Source organism: Balaenoptera ricei, chromosome 9 (genome assembly GCF_028023285.1).
Source record: "Balaenoptera ricei isolate mBalRic1 chromosome 9, mBalRic1.hap2, whole genome shotgun sequence".
Taxonomy (NCBI): domain Eukaryota; kingdom Metazoa; phylum Chordata; class Mammalia; order Artiodactyla; family Balaenopteridae; genus Balaenoptera; species Balaenoptera ricei.
This window is the reverse complement of record NC_082647.1, coordinates 49,192,409-49,213,364: the sequence shown is the minus strand read 5'-3', so window position 1 is coordinate 49,213,364 and position 20,956 is coordinate 49,192,409. Positions and strand designations below refer to the sequence as shown.

General features: G+C 42.4%; 1 protein-coding gene across 1 annotated transcript in view; it reads right to left on the bottom strand.

The window, feature by feature from the left end:
* Nucleotides 1–20,956, bottom strand: part of JAZF1 (JAZF zinc finger 1) — a 343,427-nt gene that overhangs the window by 101,984 nt on the left and 220,487 nt on the right. The window lies entirely within an intron of this gene.

Below are 20,956 nucleotides of genomic sequence, written 5' to 3'. Positions count from 1 at the left end.
CCACATTACAGGGGAGGACACAATTACCAGTTGGTGCGATCCCACTGCTGTCAGCAGCAGAAGTGGGGCTAGAACCTGGGCTGCCCGACTCCCCGTAGGCCTGGGACGAGGGTGAGGCACAACATTTAAGGAGGTGCCACTCTCAGTGCCTCGCCTGTCTGGCCCAGCCCTGGGTTCCACGCACACTCCTTTCACATCACCTCCCTGGGAAATTCAAAATGAAAACATCTGTACATAGAAACACGATTGTTCAAGCTTCAACCCTCATTAGTCATTTGTTTTTCCTACAAAAGTCATTAAAGAAAAATACCAGTTTTTTCTTTCCTTTTACTTTAGGGGAAAGAGAGATGACCCAAAAAGAACAAGAGGTTAGGCAGAGCTTGGAAGGAAAACCAAGTGAGAAAAAACACAGGCTTGCCAAGAGGACATGTTTTCTTGGATGACGCAAACAAAGAGTACAGCCTGTTTCAACTACTTCCTTTAGCATGGTCTCTGCAACACGCCTCCACAGCTGCCAGCTCAACCCATAATCTGCCTACCTCTCACTCATGTCTGTACCAACATGCTTCATTTCCATTGGTTGAATTTCTTTGTGAGTGCAGTGAAGAAAGCGTTCCATTATGGAGAATATGGCTTATCAGTGCACGTGGTCTAACTGCTACAGTGAAAACGTGGAGTTACTGCTACTCAACAATCCCTTATTTTTTATTTGCACATTTAGGCATTCTCTCTAAAGCCAGCTCAGGACACACCTTTTGGTTTATATCCAATGCACAAACTCAGGTATGAAGTATTCCTGAAAGAGTGTGTAGGCTTGCAGCTTTATTTTGCCCACTTGTTTATTTCTACCTCGATTCTGGTCACAGATGATGGTAGGAAAGATGACAGTGCTCTCCCACATCTACCCTGATTGCCTATCCTGCCTGTCGATGGCATAAAATGGCTCATAAGGCCAGCCTTTCTATTTACATGTTCTGATTTATTTGCTGTTGTCAAAGATTCCCTGTTTATTATCCCCTCCAGAATGAACTGCAAACTTCAGCTAAACATACTTTCATACCACTTCCTGCTTTAATCACAGCACCTACTTGAAATCACGGACATGCTTGGTAACTCCAAGTACAAGGATCCCATTACACAGCAAGTTAAATAGATGCCCGGCTTCACTGTTCCAACGTTTAGCCTTCACTGTTCCAACGTTTAGCCTTCACTGTTCCAACGTTTAGTTTTGCTTCATTTGTTTCCCCAGATGAGCATTTCACTCATTCCTAAGTCTTCACATGGGGCTTTACCAACACTGCTAGGGTGTCTCTGTGCACTTAAACTGCTTGGTGTCAACTAGAGTTCTTGAAGCCTTGCCAACTGGACTTTCTGGGTATACCACTTAGAGAGCAAATAGATTTGGGCATTAGGAAGAAAGCTCTTGTATACCCAAGTCATTTATTCCACAGAGAAGCAGTTAAGCTTAATGGTTAACAAGGACTCCAGAAAAGTAACTCACAGACAAGGTTTGATACTCCACTTCACCACTTACTGGCTCTGTGCACATTGCTTATCCTACATCTGCCAAGTATCCTTAACTAAAAAACAGGGACCAATATAACACCCATCCTGTCAGGCTGTTATGAGGATTAAATGAGGTGCATAGTAGTTACTCTGTAAAAGGCAGTGGCTATTTTTTGGTTGTTGAACTTCTGCCTTTAGGATGCTTCCATTATGTACTATTACTCTGGTTTGCTCAGAGGTAACCAAAACAGGATCCTTCTCTTTCAAGAGCATATGGGCTAACTGGAAAATAAATTACTGACCTGAAAACCCTCAAAAATCACTAGGCTTACTGCTTACAAATAAGAAAAAAGTTAAGCAATAAGTGCTCTCATTTTTATGGATATATAACAATAGAATCTATATGCCATGAAAAAGGTTTATATCCCATTAGGAAATCTCATATACCTCACTGCATAGGACTGTCCATTAAAACTTGTTCTTTATCTCTTTATTTCTTTGGAATTCAAAGGCAACATATCTTGACATAAAGATCCAAACATTACAGAATTATCTATAATGTAAAGAGGAAAAGTTCTTACAGTCCCATCCCAACCACTGTCAGTTGCAGGGGAATACTCCAGATTGCATTTTTCTGTGTGTTTTCTTTACCAACTTTAAAAATATATATAAAAGATTGTAGCACTTTGCAAATTGCTCCCCCCCCCCCCTTTTTAAACTCAGCAATACATCTTGGACATCTTTTAGGTCAGTACATGTGGATGTACCTCATGGTTTTAAACAGGATGGATACACTCAATTTATTGAACCAATCTCAAACTGAAGAGCATTTTGGTTATTTTCAGGTTTTTTTCCATCACAAACAACACTTTCACTGCCAAATTCTTAGCAGGTTCACAGCCTGACCTAGTCTCTAGATATTTAAGAAAGCTTTTCCAAGTTTCATCATTATCCTCTGGAATGGCCACATGCATCTTCAAGTGAATGTTGCTATTTTATGTCTTTTTCTCTTTAGGAAGTTTAGGTTATACTGTGCATAGGAACATGGCTTGTTTTGTCCTAACTTTTCAACATTAACTCTTCCCTAAAATAAAAACAAAAACAAAAACCCAAAGCGTCTGTGTTTATGTTAAAATCCTCTGAAAACGCGTTTCTCTGTCCTGGCCCTTTCATCTGGTTCAGTAGCTCTTTCCTCTGCAGCAATTTTCATGGAGGTCCAGCACATACTAACCTCAGCTTCACCCCTCACTGGTGCTACAGCCTTGGGTAAGTTACTTATGATCTCTGGGCCTCAGATACCTCATCTCTGAAATGGGGATTATACAGAAATGAGGATTAAACGAATTAATATAACGCAGAGTGCTCTGAGCAGTGCCTAGCAATAAGTGTTCAATCAATAGTAGCCATTATTATTAATAGTTGTGTGGTTGCTTTTAATGATTCTTTTTTAAAGACCTGAAAATACCGATTTCTGCCCCTTTGTGGGGAGCGTTTCTCATTCTTGTTTTTGTAACGGGATTCCGCCTCTTTCGCCTCCATCACTGTTTAGCTGGAACCCAGATGCTTGGGCCTTGTCCCTCAAACACCCCTAGTGATTCACAGCCAGGTAGCAGCTGGCCATGCAATGCGGCTGGAGGAGCACAGAGCAGACCTTTCCACTCCAAAATACACTAATGAAATGCGACACTTAGAGATTCATGACCTGGGGCCTCAGCAGCTATTTGGTTATCAGGAATTCACTGCTTAAAATACTAAGATTCCTGGGAGGAAGAATACCCTTTAGTTATCAGTTTTCTGCTTAGCCAAGACGAGCTGACAGGGAGCTAAGCCAAAATAGGTGGACGTAATAGCTCCGGGGATGGGGAAGGGCTGAGAACCGGGCTGAGGAACAGCCTAGAAGGGGGGAAAGCTTCACCTACTTTCCAGGGTGCATCTCCCAGGTCTTGCCTTAGCTCCAGCACGCTGAGAGCACAAAGCCAGGCTTAGGGGGCCCCTGGACCCAGAGAGCAGGGGATGAACCGTGCATCCCTGGAGTAGACGGCCCTGTGCCCTGTCCTGCCAGCCAGGTAACCACAGCCTTGGGCTTATTTCCTCCTCCCTCTTAAGGCAATTTCAGCCCTGAGCAGCTTCAGGCAAGAAATAAAGGTGGCCTTTTAAAGTGGGATGATCCTGCGTGTAAGGCCACAGGCTAAACGCCACCAGCCACCCTGATGTGTTTTTTTACATTTGGCACTCACCAGAGCTGCCTGGGTTTACAGTTACTTACTCATTGGCCGGGCTCCCAACTTCATGAGAAACTCTGAGGATTCAGATCTGTTTTCACCCCTGGGTTCCCATCACAAGGTCTACACACTACGTTTATTAAGATGAATAAGTTGGAACTGGGGGCTCTGTTTTCCTATATGGCCCCAATTAACCCCTGCACTTTCTAGCTAAGGTTGAAAGCCTGTTATGTGGCCCCCATGGCCAATGAGGAGGGTTCTGAGGACTAGCACTAAGGCTGATGGGGGGGTTCCAACTGCAGGTGTGGGCAGGACCCCCAGTGCGACGGCACCCAGCAGCTCCCAGTCTCCTGGGAAGAAGAAAGGCTGCCTCCTGCCCACCTGTCCTCCTGTGCTCTCACCTGCTCGAAGCACCGGTCCTGAGAGTGTTGTGCCTGCCCTCTTCGTGCTGTTCGAAATGAACCCTGAACACAAGGTCCGCTTGAGAGTTTATATTTGGTAAGTTCCTTGAAAAGGCTGGGAATAAGGCAACACCTTTCTGCTGCGGCTACCAAACGCCCTCACGCCTTCCACAGGGCTCGCTTCCCCTCACTCCCCTCAGGGTCAGCCTCCCCCTTGCCGCTCCTGACCTCTGGACATGGAAAATACCCTCAGCCTGGTCCCCTCACTCTCTTATGAGCCCTTTCTGTGACCTGGACCCACCCCAGAGTCCCCTGCCTCAGTCTAATTCACTGTTTCTACAACTTGCGTTTCCAATACACAGCACACCCATCCCCAGCAGCCCTGTATTAGGTGTCTACCTACATCCTTCTGCAGAGAACGACCGCAAGCACAGCTAGGCTCTTAACCTAAGCTCTTTGATGACGGCGGTGATTTGGCTGAAATCCCTCAAGTCTGACGGCAGCACTGAGATGCCAACGATGGTCCAGGGCGGCCACTGGCCGCTGGCCCTCGGATGGGGGATGGGCTCTGGCAGAGGCTGCCTGGGTCTTGAGTCTTCAGGAGAGTTTTACACCAATGCAGCAGCCCTTGAAATTAATTTTCTATTAAAATTTAAGCCTCTCAGTCTGATAAACAAACTGCACATTTGCTGTGGATTCTGTATCTGACCTTTTACACTGGTTTTGTCAACAAAATTTACTGTATTCATAAATACTAATGTTCTCATTTGGTTCCCTATCTTTAGTATACTGTAAATTATCAGCAAGTACATAAATGTCTTGGCCTGGTAATATAGTGGCCTGAAATGACTTGCTTTTTCCTTTAAAGATGTTGCATGTTTTAATGGTAGGTGTTTCTAATTAACTTGAAGTGCCATAAAATGCCCATGTATGAATCAAAGACAAGCGAGTTGCATTAAATTAAAAGCGCAGTATCTGACTAATGCTAACAAATTAGGCATGCCTTCAAGATGCACGATTTCTCTGTTTGGAGTTGTCATCTTATTAATGCAGGGATATCAAGGCTCCTAGAGCACCCGTGCCAAATGAGCCTTTCAAAATTAATATTTTTGGCAATCAATTAGGAACACAATTTCAAGCTTTAAAAAGACTCCCGCTCAGGCATCTCAGCAGAGCACCCCTTTTCTTCTTCCTTCATAAATGAGCTCGATTTGGGGATCTGATCTATTTGCCAATATAAGTCCAAATGAGCACTGTAAATACTGAAATCAAATGTTACTACTTGGCCTAATTTTCTTTCAGCCTGCAGTTAATCTTTATTCAGCCTTAATGAGTATTTATTGTGTGACCCTGACAGCTTGCTACTGCTGTGATAAATTATCTGACTCAAGTCCGATTAAAAATGCAACCCTGAGTGCTAATTATCTCAACAGACCCGCTTAATAACAGCATTTCTTGTCAATTATGGAATCGCAGCATGGGTGTCAATAGGAACAAATGCCCAGGCCTACCTTAGACGCTGACTTCCCGTAATGCCCTTTTACTTGCCATATGTAAATCAGAGGGCTTCTGTACCTGTGGTGACCTTTTATTAGCAAACTGTCAAAATGATACAACTAGCCATAGCAAAACCCCTACTACCATACAATTAGGGGTTACAGCTTAGGACAACAGGAGGTCCATCAGACATAGCTAATTATGATGCATCTTACTTATGGCCTGTCCAGCAGGAAGAATTAGCTGTTTTTTAAATTTATGCGAGCTTAAGCATGGCCCACAGGAGGGAAGCTACTGGAAAGTCGGGGCTGGGGAGGTGGAGGCACAGAATTGCCCAACTGTTTTCTACAGTTTTTCAGGGTGTCTGGAATCAGGTCTGAGTTCAGTCTCAGATCTGTCACTTACTTGCTGTGACGTGGCATAAATCACTTCAACTGAAAAATGGAGCCAACACCGTCCACCTCATTGACTGTGGGCTGGGGTAAGGATTAAGAGGTAACATTATAGAAACACTTAGCATGGTCCTATCACATAGTGGGTAATGAATATCTGTTTACTGTCTCCTGTTTGCTTGTTTTTCTTCCCGTGACCAAGATAACAGATAATAACAATAGCTACAAGTAACATTTATGAAGCTCTCCCTATGTGCCCTGCACAATGTCTTAACATGTACCTGTCATTTAGTCTTCCTCCTTCACCACAGTCAGAATTTAGAAGAATAATGGGGATGTAACATACAGTGTGGGGAATACAGTCAAGAATATTGTGGTAACTTTGTATGATGATAGACTTATGGGGTGATCATTTCACAATGTATACAATGTCATTATCCTGTACATGTGAAACTAATATAATATTGTACGTGAAAGATATGTCAATTAAAAAAGAATAGCTGTGGCTACCCCCCTATAGATCATTTAGTACAGCCCCCTGTTTATAGGGAAAAATGCCTTAAACTATTCAAAACCAAAGATGAGTGTCTCCCAAAGATTATCTGAGGCAAACACTTTGCAACCTACCCTGGTAATAGTAAAAGGAGCAGCACCGATTGAACTAAGCATTTATTCCGGGCCAGTCCCTGTGGGGAGTGCTCTACTTTGTTTAATTCACACAATATGCCTCTTATCAGCTCCCCTTTGGGGACTGGGAAATCGGGTAAGAGAGGTGAGGTGACTTGCCCAACATCCCATAACTGGCAGGTTTCAGAGCCCAGGCCTGAGTCGAGAGCCAAACGCCCCACCTCCCCAAACTGGAGGAACCTGGCTGTATTTTATGTATCTCAGCAAAGGCTTTTAGTAGAAAGGATGGGAGAGGCTGACACCAGCCCTAGGATGTTACACTACACCGTTATGCGGCACTTTCATTATAAGGAACAATAAATAATATGTGCCTTTTTGGCTCTCTGCAGTGACAAGCCACAAAGGAGCAGGGCAGGGACCACGTCTGATACACACGTTCAGTCTTTTCAGGGGGGCAGGGGCGCTGGGGAGCGAAGTGAGAGGAGTTGCTGTTTTATCACATGACCTCAAGCATTTGCAGCCTTAGCCGGTAATCCTGGGGGCACCAACCTCCTCCCTCCTGGCTTTTATGACTCCAGAGAGGCTCGCTTTTTCAAGTAGAAATGCCATCACTGTTCAATTCGGCCACATCGCCGCCTTCTTGCCTTCTTACCTGCCTGCCCTTCCCAGGCTGACCTGACAGGAACCCAGAGCCGTGCAGGGAGTTCCGAGCACAACCTGAAGCAACTTCCTTAAAACTGGCTCTGAATCTTCCCAGATTAGAAGGTACCGCCTAGGCGAACCCCTATTAAAATACAGATGTTCACGTTCCCTACATCTGGACGATGTGGTCTATGTGGGAAGGACAGAGAATCCACCCTGTTCTGTGAGGGGCCAGATGACGTCTCCCTCGTGGCCACACCCAGGCTGGCTGGCAGGAAGGATTCGGGGCTGTGGGAAACAACGCTGGGAAAGGAAAGCAGTGTCAGGCCTCACTGCGCCAGAGGCTGCGCGGCCGGATGGCTAATGAGGCCCAGATGAGGGTCTCTGGGTGACAGATCTGGGGAGATGCAAGAAAGGAATGCGATCATTTCCTTCTGATATGTGTTCCCTCTTGCCCAGCACCTCGGGCCTACTTCATTACTTCCTTCACATATGATCTCAAGTGTTTCATAAACACTGTGTTGGCTAATTTTCTTTCCATGGTGCTCCAGTCAGCCATCCCCTGTCCTGAGCATTCGCGGGTTCCCCATAAAGTAAGCACACCTGCGTTTTCTTTGATGAGTGCAGCTAATTGTCATTTGGGGTGCCATACAAAGCTCCTCCTCTAGGGTATTAGCTGAGGCTTAACATGTTCCACAGAGAAACATGGTGACCCCGTTTGCCACTTCCCGAAGCCTCTCATTGTCTTGTAAAGTCCAGGTAAACCCGATTTCGGTTGGGAATAAAACCTCCCTGGGCTTAAGTCTGTCTCCTGATTGTCACATTTCCTTTGATTCCTAAGACATCATGCAATGTTAATGTGGAAATTACTTTGTACCCCTTCCCTCCTCGGTGTGTCCGTAAACATCCATTCAAATTCCACATAAGGTTTTGCAGGAACTATGGAAACACATCCTCTACAACAGGGGTCCCTAACCCCCGGGCCGCGGACTGCTACAGAGCCGTGGCTGTTAAGAACTGGAGAGCAGGAGGTGAGCGGTGGGCGAGCGAGCGAAGCTTCATCTGTCGCTCCTCATCGCTCTCTGTCGCTCGCATTACCGCCTGAACCATCCCTCCTACCCCGGCCCCAGTCCATGGAAAAATCGTCTTCCATGAAACCGGTCCCTGGTGCCAAAAAGGCTGGGGACCGCTGCTCGACAGACAAGTTTACCACAAAAGTTATTGCCCCACTGGGCAGAGCCCTATGCTCTGGTACCGTTTACTGCCCTCTGAACACTCCAAAGAGAACTAAATCTTGTCAAACACATTAGTAATAAGGAATGTAAGACATGCGCCCAGTGTGCTCTTGGAGTCCTACTTGTATCCTCTGCATTCCAAATTGTCCTACGCATGAGTCCAGTTCAACACAAAGTGTGGCCCAAAGGCAGAGTCCACAGTGCGTGAGGTTTTAACGGGCCTCTCCCTGCCTGCAGGCCAATCCCTTAATTTTCTGGGTATCCAGCCATTTGCCATTTGGCTTGGATATGCCTGTCGACACATTTCTACTGAAAAATCAAGTAATGTGACAAACAAACTGTGACTTAAGTGGTGGACTCTGTTTTGTATGTGGATGCCAGATTTGAGCTATTATCAATTTTTCCTTTTTATAATGATGACCACATCTTAAAAATTAATTATGCCTGTTATTTATTTCACAGTCCTGGTCTCAGGCCAACAGTATAGTTCCTTGAATTTGCCTGAAACATACGGACTCAGGATTTCATTTATGGTTTTTGGTAAAGTCACGTTCTTCCCCAAATCGTGCACACGAGAATCTTGGGTGGGGTGCTGTCATTTGCCCGAAGCTGTTTCCATTAGCAACGACATTTATAAAAACACATGTCAGCAGTTAGCACCCCTGCAGAGTGAGTACAGCCAGCCCCAGGGAGCTTCATTTCTATTTTGGGGTCTCACTGTCCTTTCAAGGGGCAGAAAAAGATTTTGGAGCATTTGGCTCCACAGGAAACCTCTTGCCTAGTTTCTGTTTCTCCAAACCACACCCTTTTGGGAACCTATCGATAACCAGCTATGAGGAGACTATTATTTCATTTTGGATTTCAAGAGATAATCTGCGACACCTCCCCCTTTTTGCATTATCACCTTAAAACTATCACAAGACCTACAAGAAAACAGTCCTTCCATCTCAGATCTTTGAGAGATGTGTTTGAGAATCCACTTTGGTACTTTTGGGGCACTGAGTTTTAGAAAAAAAAAAAGGCTTTAGAAAAATCTTTCAGAGCCAGAGCTTAAACACACAGCTGTTGGGCGCAGTGTTTTAAGACAAAGTAAAACAAGAAGATATTATTTCAAACAGAATTGAGTATGTGGGTATTGGCTTTATACAAAATTATGACGGTACTAGTACATAAAATACTCGGTGAAGCCCAGTGGATGAGCCACACCTAGCACTAGCTTTCTGGATTGTGACGAGCTCTCCTGATTATCCCCACTGAGCTTCTGCACAGCATCTCCCAACTTCTCGCCTTGAGGGAGACCAGCAGGGCCCTGTGCACCTCCTCTCTCAGCCCCAGGGCTCGTGGTCCCTGTAAGTCAGACCGTTTCAGCAATTCCTGCCCCCACCCTCTGAAATTACCATCACTTCCCCGACTAGGTCAGGTTACTCCTGTTGGTTTTTTTATGGTTATTTTATTCCCTCCAGAACAACACAGCTCAGGGGTCTGGTTTATCGCGGGACTCTTGCTAGGGGCCTTCAGGATCAGCGGCATCAGCATGGCCTGGACCCGTGTCAGAAACCGAGACTCTCGGACTCCACTCCAGACCTACGTGGTTTGTATTTGTTTAGTTTGAGAAGCACTGGTCTGGAACTGATAGATGTTTCTGGAAGTTGCTAATTTCTCAGAATTCATCAGTGATCTCGGAACCTGAGGCAGTCCTCAGAATATCAGCAACCCCCCCCGCCCCCCCCCCCCCCACTTTCCAAAACCTCACAGGCGGAGTGCTTATTCTATTTGGGCAACCAGGAGCCATGTCTAAACCTGAAGTAAAATTAGTTATTTCGTCTAGAAGGGAAATTAAGTTTTCTAGTTCCCACATGCACCAAATAGGGATCAATAATTTTGAAGAATTAACCTAAAGAAGATCTATCTAATATGCAACTACGAAGGCACTTTGGGACCTTGCAGGGACTCCTCTTCAGCACCAGCTGACAGAAACCAGGGACGCAGCTGCCTCTGTTTTACTTGAAGTTCTACCAGAAGAAAGAGGTGAAGAGTCTCCATGGATCCCCCAATAACCAACTAAGTCTCCTTGAGAATGTGGAGTTCTCAATGCTTCCGAAAGCCAACTAGGAAGATGGGAATACAGATGCCTGGGCTGCATTTCATTCCTCTAGAGCAGAATCTCTGGAGGTTGGAGCCAGGAATTTATGCTTTTAAGATCTCCCTAGGTGACTGTGAGGAAGGGATAGGAGCCATTGTTCTAGGCCACTGAGTGGCTCCAAAGGTGGCTTGAATGCTGTTGCTATTTAACCTCCATCACAAACACAGATTTAAACGAGGTAGAATTGTGAATCCAAAGGCAAAGAAGGGTTTTGCTGACTAAGTGTCAGTCTTTGAGGTTGTACTATATGCTTCGTAAGGTATGTTGGTCTATTTATTACGCCAATAAGTGTGGAGAGAATATCCCTTTAATTCATAAATATGTGCTGCCAACAAGTGCCACTGTCCTAAGGTGGGTGGGGTGGGAAGAATTCAGAATGTGCTGGGGTAGCCATGCTATCTACACCTGCTGCATTTAATCAGTAATGGTTCTGTATTTTTTGCTTTCAGGAAAATTTGGTTAAAGTCTAGATCATTTGAGAGTGGCATCCTGAAACTGTTTGTTTTCCCTCTCTGAGGTGAAAAGAAATACCTTATGTCTGTTACATGTGCCATGTTACCTAATAAAGCAAGTGATATTATGTATTTTGATTATCTTCAGAGAGCCTACATTTTTCTTGCTTTCTAGTATGGTAGATTATTTCATCACTATGCCCAAGGATGCGCATAATGTCATATGTTTGCAAAAATATGCTTTCAAATGCTTCCAAGATTAAAATAACTGTCTTGGGTTATTTTGCTCTCTGTTGACAGTTCAATTTCATTTCATCACTGGACATACTCTTTCTGTAATGGATTTATAACTGCTACATCATAGTAACCGTCCATAAAGGACGACATAATAGGAACAATTAGTTTCCTAAGAATCTACCACTCACAGTAAGTGTTTTCTGTTTTTGGTATTTGTGGCTCGCAAGAGCTTCTGCTCCTTTCAAATTAATCTGTTTTAATACAGCATTAATTTCCTGACGTTTCACATAACTTAGTCAAGTCCACACTTTGATCCCTTTGATCTGGGATGATCTGTAAAGCCAAACAAAAAACTATAAAATTCTAAATGTAGCAAATTTACTCTTTTTTCTCTCCACTCTTTCTATTTAGTTATTTACTTCGCTAGTTGACGTATGGTAATAAATTGCTATCACCATCCACTCCTCACTGTGGATCAAAGCCTTGGAATGCTTGATGAAAATTTATTAGGCCTCTGCCCACTGATTCCCACCTGGCCGCTCACAGTACCCGCCGCCAGCGCTACCTTGGGCTGGAGACGGAGACTCTGATGACTAACAGCTGGGCATCTCAGCCAGCCAACCCTGCCTCCATCCTCTAGGGCTGGCCTCCCCTTGCCTTCCTAGTTCTCTTTCCTCATCTTACCTAAGTCAACCTGCAGCAGAGGCTGCCAGGAATGCTGGGGGAGAAGGGGGCAGGTGTGGCTTGCAGAAGCCTCCCTGCCAGTGACAGTGACCCGTGCTGCTCTGCAGGTGTGTAACAGGCAGCTCATCGATGTAGTGTAGACTGAAGGGATCCGGGGAGGCTGGGCAAAGAGAGAAACGCTCTGAGGGGCTTTACAGGGAGATTTATAAGACCCAGGGGTGTTTACACCTGCGCTCAGTTTTGAGCATTTTACTTACTGCTTCTTGCCTCTATGCTTCAGTTTATCACCACAAAGATGGTCAAATAAAAACTACATGCTGGTATTTGGTAAAATTTATATAGAAGGCAGCTGTTTTATTTTTTCCCCTCACATAAGTCTCATCTAGTCAAACAAATCTGTCAATAAATATTCCAGTCTTTAAGGTACAAATAAAGCTTTTTTTTTTCTACATTAATTTTTCCCACAACACCACATGCCTATGGAAAAAGAACGCAAGTAGAAACTTTAGTAAGCGTCTCTAATGACTTCTACAGTGATAACTTAGCATTTGTATACCCCTGTATTGTCAAGGGGTTAGAATAATCCCAAATGTCCCATATTCTGAAGATTGGCCTCAGACACGTCAGAGCATTTATGGCCAAGGAACACAGCGATGGTCTGTATATGCTGATGAGCTACAAGGGCTTGCAGATAGATTCCTTTAACTTTCAAAATATGGAGAATCTAGCTCAGTCTTATTTATCAGTTCTCACAACAGTAATATTAACCAAGCTAGAGTCCTTCCTGCAAGCTATATCCCATCTTTTTGGTGATTAAAAAAAGTAAAGAGACTCCTGGATTTAAAATACCATACTTGAAGGCAGTGGTTGAGTTTGGGAGCTCTGTTTTTGAAGCTTTCTAATCTAAACCCACACCATAATTGTGTCAGTGTTCAACCCCAGGCCAGCAATGAGAAAACTTGGCAATTAACATCATTAACTATTACCTGCCCTTAGAAGACACCCATTTTCGGAATAGCTGGGAGGTTATGACATATGCTAAAATGTGCATCCACAAATTCACAAGTCTAGATAAGAGGCTGAGTTCAGTGGCCCTGTTGTCAGCTGCATAATATCCCATAAAAGCGCCATGCTTTTATCCCATGTAACCTCCATCAGTTACATCCTTTGCATCCTTAGCTGGATTGTTACTCTGTGCTTTTTTTGCCCCGCCCAGAACCCTCCAATTCGCAGTCACATAAATTCTTCAGAAAATATTGTTCTATATCAGGATTCTGAGAGGCCAGAGACAGTTGAGAAGGGAAGGGGTTTTGAAACAAGGCAATTCTCAACAGAAACATCCTGGGGGATCCTGATCCTTGACTGCCATGATCCTTTCGGTAGTTGTGCCCGCTTGCCATTGCGGGTTTTTTTCCCCCTTTTCCTCTTTGATAGCTGAGGCCCACACGCTGCTGGCTTTTCAGAATGCATGCTAGTCCCAAGATCGAAATTACACACGGGGAAATGCTGCCATGCTCATGATGGGATGCTTAGCTTTGCCATGTGGGTCTTGACCCATAAAATGGGCTCTTGTGGTCATTTAACATTCTGCCTCCTAGCCAATGCCAGTCTTGAGGAAGCTCCACCTAACAGCTCTGCCAGCTTCGTAGAATGTATGTCCGGAGCCTCAAGTTTCCCCTTCACATTCAGGCAAAACTATTGCCCCACTGCCTCCTCATTCCAACTTAGAAACTTCCCAGGTTTCCTGACTACAGGATCCCCTCCTATTTACTGGTCACTCGGTGTCCAACCTACATTAGAGAGATTTCCTGCTCTCCGTGACACTTTTGACACAGCCTCACCCCCTACCCCAACCCCTCTTTGTTAGACACAGGCGTCCATTTTAGGTTCACAGACATCTGTTAACGTTCTCAAGGCTCCAGCCTTCATAGTACCATCAGGAGCACAGGAAATGAGATTATGTATACCAAAAGGTTTTATAATCTGTAAAGTACTACAGAAGTGGTTCCTTGGGTGAGCCAGATCTCACAATGTAAGACTTTTTTTTTTTTTTGGCAGAGTTGTTGAGTCTATCCAGTTTGAAGTCACAGTAGGACACCCAGCTGCCACCCTAGACAGTTGACAGTGAATCATCTGCAGGCCTACACATGCGAAGCTGCCTCATTTTTAAGATGGTCCAGTGTCCTTAGGCATGTTTGGAGCCATCACCTTGGAACTCCATCCCTTCCAAGAGGGGCTGGGATAGTACAATGACCTCATCTAGTGGGATGAAAATATATCTATGAAAGACTATCCACGAATGGCCACTATTTTTTTTTGAATTTTATTTTATTTATTTTTTATACAGCAGGTTCTTATTAGTTATCTATTTTATACATATTAGTGTATATATGTCAACCCCAATCTCCCAATTCATTCCACCATCACCACCACTCCCGCCACTTTCCCCCCTTGGTGTCCATACGTTTGTTCTCTACATCTGTGTCTCTATTTCTGCCTTGCAAACCAGTTCATCTGTACCATTTTTCTACATTCCACACATATGCATTAATATACGATATTTGTTTTTCTCTTTCTGACTTACTTCACTCTGTATGACAGTTTCTAGATCCATCCACGTCTCTACAAATGACACAATTTCGTTCCTTTTTATGGCTGAGTAATATTCCATTGTATATGTGTACCACCCTTCTTTATCCATTCATCTGTCGATGGGCATTTAGGTTGCTTCCATGACCTGGCTATTGTAAATAGTGCTGCAATGAATATTGGGGTGCAGTTGTCTTTTTGAATTATGGTTTTCTCTGGGTATATGCCCAGTAGTGGGATTGCTGGGTCATATGGTAATTCTATTTTTAGTTTTTTAAGGAACCTCCATACTGCTCTCCATAGTGGCTGTATCAATTTACATTCGCACCAACAGGGCAAGAGGGTTCCCTTTTCTCCACACCCTCTCCAGTATTTGTTGTTTGTAGATTTTCTAATCATGCCCAGATTTTCTAACCAGTCTGAGGTGATACCTCATTGTACTTTTTTTTTTCTTTTAAATGAGAGGTTTTTTTTTTTGTTTTTTTTTTGTTTTTTGCAGAAGAGAACGTTTAGCTGTTTATAAATTTATTTATTTATTTATTTATTTATGGCTGTGTTGGGTCTTCGTATCTGTGCGAGGGCTTCCTCTAGTTACGGCAAGCGGGGGCCACTCTTCATTGCGGTGTGCGGGCCTCTCACTATCGTGGCCTCTCCCACTGCGGAGCACAGGCTCCAGACGCACAGGCTCAGCAGTTGTGGCTCATGGGCCCAGCTGCTCCACGGCATGTGGGATCTTCCCAGACCAGGGCTCGAACCCGTGTCTCCTGCATTGGCAGGCAGATTCTCAACCACTGCGCCACCAGGGAAGCCCCCTCATTGTACTTTTGATTTGCATTTCTCTAATAATTAGTGATGTTGAGCAGCTTTTCATGTGCTTCTTGGCCATCCCTATGTCTTTTTTTGAGAAATGTCTATTTAGGTCTTCTGCCCATTTTTTGATTGAGTTGTTTGTTTTTTTTAATATTGAGCTGCATGAGCTGTTTATATATTTTGGAGATTAATCCTTTGTCCGTTGATTTGTTTGCAAATATTTTCTCCCATTCTGAGGGTTGTCTTTTTGTCTTGTTTGTAGTTTCCTTTGCTGTGCAAAAGCTTTTAAGATTCATTAGGTCCCATTTGTTTATTTTTGTGTTTATTTCCATTTACTCTAGGAGGTGGATCAAAAAAAAATCTTGATGGGATTTATGTCAAAGAGTGTTCTTCCTATGTTTTCCTCTAAAGTGTTCAGTCTTACATTTAGATCTTTAATCCATTTTGAGATTATTTTTGTGTATGGTGTTAGGGAGTGTTCTAATTTCATTCTTTTACATGTCGCTGTCCAGTTTTCCCAGCACTACTTACTGAAGAGACTGTCTTTTCTCCATTGTATATCTTTGCCTCCTTTGTCATAGATTAGTTGACCATAGATGCGTGGGTTTATCTCTGGGCTTTCTATCCTGTCCCACTGATCTATATTTCTGTTTTTGTGCCAGTACCATATTTTCTTGATTATTGTAGCTTTGTAGTATAGTCCAAAGTCAGGGAGTCTGATTCCTCCAGCTCCGCTTTTTTCCCTCAAGACTGCTTTGGCTATTCGAGGTCTTTTGTGTCTCCATACAAATTTTAAGATTTTTTGTTCTAGTTCTGTAAAAAATGCCACTGGTAATTTTATAGGGATTGCATTGAATCTGTAGATTGCTTTGGGTAGTACAGTCACTTTCACAATATTGATTCTTCCAATCCAAGAACATGGTATATCTCTCCATCTGTTTGTGTCATCTTTGATTTCTTTCATCAGTGTCTTATAGTTTTCTGAGTACAGGTCTTTTACCTCCTTAGGTAGGTTTATTCCTAGGTATTTTATCCTTTTTGTTGCAATGGTGAATGGGATTGTTTCCTTAATTTCTCTTTCTGATCTTTCATTGTTAGTGTATGGGAATGCAACAGATTTCTGTGCATTAATTTTGTATCCTGCAAATTTACCCATTTCATTGATTAGCTCTAGTAGTTTTCTGGTGGCATCTTTAGGATTCTCTATGTACAGTATCATGTCATCTGCAAACAGTGACAGTTTTCCTTCTTCTTTTCCAACTTGTATTCCTTTTATTTCTTTTTGTTCTCTGACTGTTGTGGCTAGGACTTCCAAAACTATGTTGAATAATAGTGGCGAGAGTGGACATCCTTGTCTTGTTCCTGATCTTAGAGGAAATGCTTTCTGTTTTTCACCATTGAGAATGATGTTTGCTGTGGGTTTGTGGTATATGGTCTTTATTATGTTGAAGTAGGTTCCCTCTATGCCCACTTTCTGGAGAGTTTTTATAATAAATGGGTGTTGAATTTTCTCAAAAGCTTTTTCTGCATCTATTGAGATTATCATACAGTTTTTAGTCTTCAATTTGTTAATATGGTATATCACATTGATTGATTTGCATATATTGAAGAATCCTTGCCTCTCTGGGATAAATCCTACTTGATCATGGTGTATGTTCCTTTTAATGTGTTGTTGGATTCTGTTTGCTAGTATTTTGCTGAGGATTTTTGCATCTATATTCATCAGTGATATTGGTCTGTAATTTTCTTCTTTTTGTAGTATCTCTGGTTTTGGAGTTAGGGTGATGGTGGCCTCGTAGAATGAGTTTGGGAGTGTTCCTTCCTCTGCAATTTTTTGGAAGAGTTTGAGAAGGACGGGTGTTAGCTCTTCTCTAAATATTTGATAGAATTCACCTGTGAAGCCATCTGGTCCTGGGCTTTTGTTTGTTGGAAGATTTTTAATCACAGTTTCAATTTCATTACTTGTGATTGGTCTGTTCATATTTTCTATTTCTTCCTGGTTCAGTATTGGAAGGTTATACCTTTCTAAGAATTTGTCCATTTCTTCCAGGTTGTCTATTTTATTGGCATACAGTTGCCTGTAGTAGTCTCAGGATGCTTTGTATTTCTGTGGTGTCCACTGTAACTTCTGCTTTTTCATTTCTAATTTTATTGATTTGAGTCCTCTCTTTCTTTTTCTTGATGAGTTTGGCTAAAGGCTTATCAATTTTGTTTATCTTCTCAAAGAACCAGCTTTTAGTTTTATTGAGCTTTGCTACTGTTTTCTTGTTTCTATTTCATTGATTTCTGCTCTGATCTTTATGATTCCTTTCCTTCTATTTACTTTGGGTTTTGTCTGTTCTTCTTTCTCTAGTTCCTTTAGGTGGAAGGTTAGATTGAGATTTTTCTTGTTTCCTGAGGTAGGCTTGTATAGCTATAAACTTCCCTCTTAGAACTGCTTTTGCTGCATCCCATAGCTTTTGGATCATCGTGTTTTCATTGTCATTTGTCTCTAGGTATTTTTTGATTTCCCCTTTGATTTCTTCAGTGATCTCTTGATTATTTAGTAATGTATTGTTTAGCCTCCAAGTGTCTGTGTTTTTAACATTTTTTCCCTGTAACTGACTTCTAATCTCATAGCATTGTGGTTGGAAAAGATGCTTGATATGATTTCAGTTTTCTTAAATTTACCAAGGCTTGATTTGTGACCCAAGATGTGATCTATCCTGGAGAATGTTCCATGTGCACTTGAGAAGAAAGTGTAATCTGCTTTTTTTGGATGGAATGTCCTATAAATATCAGTTAAGTCCATCTTGTTTCATGTATCATTTAAAGCTTGTATTTCCTTATTTATTTTCATTTTGGATGATCTGTCCATTGGTGAAAGTGGGGTGTTAAAGTCCCCTACTATGATTGTGTTACTGTCGATTTCCCCTTTATGGTTGTTAGCATTTGCCTTATGTACTGAGGTGCTCCTATGTTGGGTGCATATATATTTACAATTGTTATATCTTCTTCTTGGATTGATCCCTTGATCATTATGTAGTGTCCTTCTTTGTCTCCTGTAATAGTCTTTATTTTTAAGTCTATTTTGTCTCATATGAGAATTGCTACTCCAGCTTTCTTTTGATTTCCATTTGCATGGAATATCTTTTTCCATCCCCTCACTTTCAGTCTGTATGTGTCCCTAGATCTGAAGTGGGTCTCTTGTAGACAGCATATAGATGGGTCTTGTTGTTGTATCCATTCAGCAAGCCTGTGTCTTTTGGTTGGAGCATTTAATCCATTCACATTTAAAGTAATTATAGATATGTATGTTCCTACTACCATTTTCTTAATTGTTACGGGTTTGTTTTTGTAGGTCCTTTTCTTCTCTTGTTTCCCACTTAGAGAAGTTCCTTTAGCATTTGTTGTAGAGCTGGTTTGGTGGTGGTGAATTCTCTTAGCTCTTGCTTGTCTGTAAAGCTTTTGATGTCTCCGTCAAATCTGAAGGAGATCTTTGCTGGGTAGAGTAATCTTGGTTGTAGGTTCTTCCCTTTCATCACTTTAAATATATTGTGTCACTTCCTTCTGGCTTGTAGAGTTTCTGCTGAGAAATCAGCTGTTAACCTTATGGGAGTTCCCTTGTATGTTATTTGTTGATTTTCCCTTGTTGCTTTCAATAATTTTTCTGTCTTTAATTTTTGTCAATTTGATTTCTATGTGTCTTGGTGTGTTTCTCCTTGGGTTTATCATGCCTGGAACTCTCTGTGCTTCCTGGACTTGGGTGGCTATTTCCTTTCCCATGTTAGGGAAGTTTTCAACTATAATCTCTTCAAATATTTTCTCAGGTCCTTCCTCTCTCTCTTCTCCTTCTGGGACCCCTGTAACGTGAATGTTGGTGCATTTAATGTTGTCCCAGAGTCTCTTAGGCTGTCTTCATTTTCTTTTCATTCTTTTTTCTTTATTCTGTTCTGCAGCAGTGAATTCCACCATTCTGTCTTCCAGGTCACTTATCCGTTCTTCTGCCTCCATTATTCTGCTATTGATTCCTTCTAGTGTATTTTTCATTTCAGTTATTGTATTGTTCATCTCTGTTTTTTTGTTCTTTAATTCTTCTAGGTGTTTGTTCTTTAATTCTTCTAGGTCTTTGTTAAATATTTCTTCCATCTTCTCAATCTTTGCCTCCATTCTTTTTCCGAGGTCCTAGATCATCTTCACTATCATTATGCTCAATTCTTTTTCTGGAAGGTTGCCTATCTCCACTTCATTTAGTTGTCTTTCTGGGGTTTTATCTTGTTCCTTCATCTGGTACATAGTCCTCTGCCTTTTCATTTTGTCTGTCTTTCTGTGAATGTGGTTTCTGTTCCACAGACTGCATAATTGTAGTTGTTCTTGCTTCTGCTGTCTGCCCTCTGAATGGCCACTATTGTGCTCATGGGAACTTTAAGTCTAGGTAGGCATATATTTTATTAAAAAATGGGCTTTTTATAATAATGGCCTCAATAATCATCAACCTACAGTAATTGAAAACTATAGATCAAACATTGGGCTGGTATTTATGAAGTCATTCTAACTTTGAACCAAACTTAGTTAACAAAACTTGAATTCTATATTGTCCTACTGAGTACTGACTATGTGCTATGAGCTAGATATTTCATTTAATCCAATCCTTGGCCTGCAAAGTGCTGCACAGAACTACACCCCAGTAGTCACCATATCCATAGATTAATTATCCCAAGGCCAATCATAGGACAGAAAATAACTGTAAAATCAATGCAATAAGATTCTATTAAAAATGCACTGATGGCACAATCTGAATTTCAATTATAAAAAAGACATATCCCTTGCATTCAACATGATTTATCTTTTCTCTTCTAATCTTCTGCAAATACAAAATGAGGCTACTACATTTTCTTTTTAAAATGGTATTTAAGTAAATGTTTTATGTGTTCTATAACCTTGTCCATTCTTTTATGATAATAAACCACCTAAACCAGACTAACTACTCCCATTTACCCATCTGACTCAGGAAGCTTGGCTCAGTGCCTGGCACACAGTAAGGGCTCAATAAAGAGTTATAATTCTTTTTTATTTATTTATTATTTATTTATTTATTATTTTTGGCTGCCTTGGGTCTTCATTGTTGCGTGTGGGCTTTCTCTAGTTGTGGCGAGCGGGGGCTACTCTTCATTGTGGTGCGCGGGCTTCTCATTGTGGTGGCTTCTCTAGTTGCGGAGCACGGGCTCTAGGCGCTCGGGCTTCAGTAGTTGTGGCTCACAGGCTTCAGTAGTTGTGGCTCACGGGCTCTAGAGAGCAGGTGCAGTAGTTGTGGCGCACAGGCTTAGTTGCTCCTCGGCATGTGGGATCTTCCCAGAACAGGGCTCAAACCCGCATCCCTTGCATTGGCAGGCGGATTCTTAACCACTGTGCCACCAGGGAAGCCCGACAGTTATAATTACTAAGCATATCTTCCCTACTGAAATACTCTCTTTCATTTTAATCTGGGCATGATAACTTCCCTGGAAGAATACTATTCTAGCTCACCCTTTGATGTCTTA